Source organism: Arachis ipaensis, chromosome B09 (assembly GCF_000816755.2).
Source record: "Arachis ipaensis cultivar K30076 chromosome B09, Araip1.1, whole genome shotgun sequence".
Taxonomy (NCBI): Eukaryota; Viridiplantae; Streptophyta; class Magnoliopsida; order Fabales; family Fabaceae; genus Arachis; species Arachis ipaensis.
This window is the reverse complement of record NC_029793.2, coordinates 133,937,152-133,940,842: the sequence shown is the minus strand read 5'-3', so window position 1 is coordinate 133,940,842 and position 3,691 is coordinate 133,937,152.

Here is a 3,691-nt window from a genome sequence, read left to right as displayed (position 1 = left end):
AGACTTAGTTTAGCTTTTGGTTTGAAAATGAAAATTTGAAATTTAAACTTTGACATTTAACATTTAATAGTCAAGGTAGAGAGGTAAATTAGTAATTTCAAAACCCAAATAGCTTAAGAATATAAACATAAGCTATAGTTTGGTGATGTCGTTGTTAGAAATTAAGCTGGTATTCTTTATTTCTGAAAATGCAGCCAACCCGATGTGTGTATAGCGTCCGTAGGCAACAAAATATGCCATTAGCTTGGCTGGACCCCTACAGTTGCTACAGTCATGGATCTTTTGGCGGTTCCCCATGCTGAGGCCGCAGGGTTTTAATGCTTTCTCTTTTCCATTGGCATCCAGGTATAATTTAATTCACGTATTCTTTCAAGTTCATTACGTTCTATATATAAAATACATACTTACGTGCTATTTCTGCAACTCAGATGGGCCACATATTTGCCCACTTCTGATGGGAAGGAACAACGGATTATTCAGTATCGTCTGGCATTGGATCGACTGACTCATCGAGATGTAAGTATTTTGTTTTTGTTCGTCATTGTTTTAATTGTTTTTCCCACACTTATATGTATACATTGGTACAATGCTGACTTGCCTCATGTCTATCAGATTGTGTAGGAGCCTTATAGTTCTCTGGACGTACTGGCAGTCATCCATCCAGAGATACTGACTGAGGAGCACAGCCGGTTATAGCGGGCTATCACCAGCCTGATATACTTTGTAGTGATTGAGTGCCATCAGGTAGACAAGGTCTTCCCACAGCTAGGGGGCATACAGCATCTTCCTGAGCCAGCGCTCAACATAGAGTATCTTCATAGTAAGGACGGCACGGGTGGAGATAGATGGTTCCCCACTTACTATAGGACATGGCATCAGCATTGGGACGAGCGAGTTTGCTTTGTGTTGAGTGTCTAGAGAGTTCCTGATCCTGGTCCATCCGCTGAGTACCTGGACTGGTGGCACCATGTTGCACATAGGATTCTATCACCAGGGATTGCTTTCGCCGACCCCAGGCTGACCCAGGTTCCGGACGATGCCATACTCAGAGGGTCGTCGCAGGCGCCGACTAGAGTTCCAGCGTCCGATATGCCGGATAACAGACGTGTGGAGCGGAGACGACGCATCGGTACACGTGCCACTAATCGCGAGTGGCGCTGGCTCAACGACATGATGCAGAAGGAGCAGGTTGGTGGTGATGACGGAGGCCAGGCAGATCATCGCCTTCGTCGATCTACTGCTAGACGATGGACTGCTCGTGGTGGACGAGCACTTCCCGTCCACCATGATGACGAGGTTGGATCGTCCCGTCGGCACCCTACAGACACTCATGTTGGTGGCACCGCAGAGGCTAGTATGGGTGGTACACCTTTTACTCACGTATCTAGCTCTCAGGTACTATATGAGTATAGCACACAGCTGTTAGCCGATCTTGCTACCACTTCTTTCACCATGAATTTGGACGATCAGTTGGGTGGACCCCAGTTCTATGCGAATTTTGCTGAGATGATACAGGGTGACGACGTTCATCAGTACCAGAGCCCGATTCCAGGCGGCCCTTCCGACCCTCCGAAGTATAGGCCACAGCCAGCGGATGTGCCGTCCCAGATTCTTGAGACCCAGCTCCCGGTAGACCTGAATGAGCCCGCAGGTAGCCCGTACAACACTTGGTTCGGCATGGGGGGACGCCACCATCTGCATTTGGAGTTGGGCCACAGGAGGCTCCACCGGGAGATCGGCGAGCGGCTAGGGTTAGGCGTCCGACTCGATGTGGCACAGGCTCGCACCTACTTAGTCAATTCAGGGGCGACCATGATGTTGATGGTGACCAACAGCAACGCCGATTGTCTTATTTCCGACCGTTATCCTTGTATGAATTATGACTTATTTATTTTCTGTTAGGGTTAACGACTTGTGACAGTTATATCTGTATGAGTTATGTAGTTAACTTATTCTGTGTTATTGTTAATGTTTGGTGGCTATTATTTTTGTACGACTTATTGCGAATGACGATTACATTTTGTATCAATTCGTGCATTTTGCATCATGGGTTGTTACTATTAACATATAATCACCACTATACTCATAATCCGCTACAGGGTGTAGCAGATTATGCACAAACGCCATTTGGTCATAAACCGCTACAGGGTATAGCAGTTTATGAGTAATGCAGCCCTCAACGTAATCTGCGATACCCTGTAGCGAATTACGTGCAATTGAGTTTCGCTACAGAGTGTAACAGATTATATACAGTTATGTTTGTGCATTTACGTCTGGAAATTGTCAATGTTATATTTACGTAAAAAAATTTTTCAATCATTTTATTCGTGTAAATTGTCCTTATATTTGATTATTAATTTCAATAATTGACGACTATAGTTTATTATTACATCAACTTCTGTCGTCATATAGATATTTTCTCCCTTTGCATTATAATATTCAAATTAAATATGCAATGGTACAATAATTGAAGACACGTGTACGACGAATATATACAATCTGCAAATTATTGAAGTGAGGGTATTTTTCATCTACAGATATAAAAACGTGTTTTACATTAGTATTTCAAATTAATATAAAATTCTTCCTTTTAAGATTACTTTTTAGCATAACGAGTGGATTGAACATGGACGTCTTTTCATGCCTAATGCATTAATATTGCATACAGCAATTTTTTTTACCCTAGAAGTGTAAAAGTATCTGAGAAATTTCATTTGCCCTGGTCCACCACTTCAGAAAATTTGCAGAAGTGATATGTTATCTTTTTAATTTGAAGATAAATGTCTGTAGAAATTTTAGTTGAAGTGAAAAATTAGGGTCTTTTAATATGTTACATTTCCGAATAAATATATAGTATGAGTGATGCGTTTATGATACTGTAATATTTACAATTAAAGACCATTCAATCCATCTGCATGCATAAAATAAGAAAAAAAAATCTTCGTACTAATTTTTATTGGTTTATAATTAAGCACATTTTAATAGGGGGTGGTTGGATTAAAATTTTTTAAGCTAACTATATTAACACTTACGTTTAATTTAGTAAAGTTTTTTGAAAAAGTACTTTGTCGTACTTTTTAAAATGACAAACACTTTATTTGCTTCAGTAAATCAAAAGGGTAATGTGTTTGTATTTGTCATTTTTAAATGTTAGGAGTATTTTTAAAAGCATCTAAGTAAAAAATTTTTAAAGTTGGCTTATATTTATTAAAATTAAAAAATCTAATATATCTTCAATTCGAAAAAATATTTTATTAAAAATTCACCTAAACAAGCCCTAAATCTTAATTAAAAGAAGATTAACCATTCGCTCAACTACACATTCAGACTTTTTACATATACATTTTGTAGTTAAAAGCTTGATTAAGAATTAATAAGTAATTAACCAGGGTGAAAGATCTAAAATAACAACACCGTACCTGTCATAATTTACATGGAACTTGGATTTGGAATTCATTACATATGACCCTAAATAACGCACCTAGCATGATTTACATGGTACATGGCGGAAGTGGGTTAATTTCCACCTAAAATCTTACAATGCAATAACCATAGGAACTCACTCATTTTTAATTAAGAAAAATATAAGGAAGTTAACACTTTTTATTAATATTTTAAATTAATATTTCAACAACGTCGTTCGGTTCATAATAAAATATATAAGACTTTGTTATTATTATTGAATTATGAT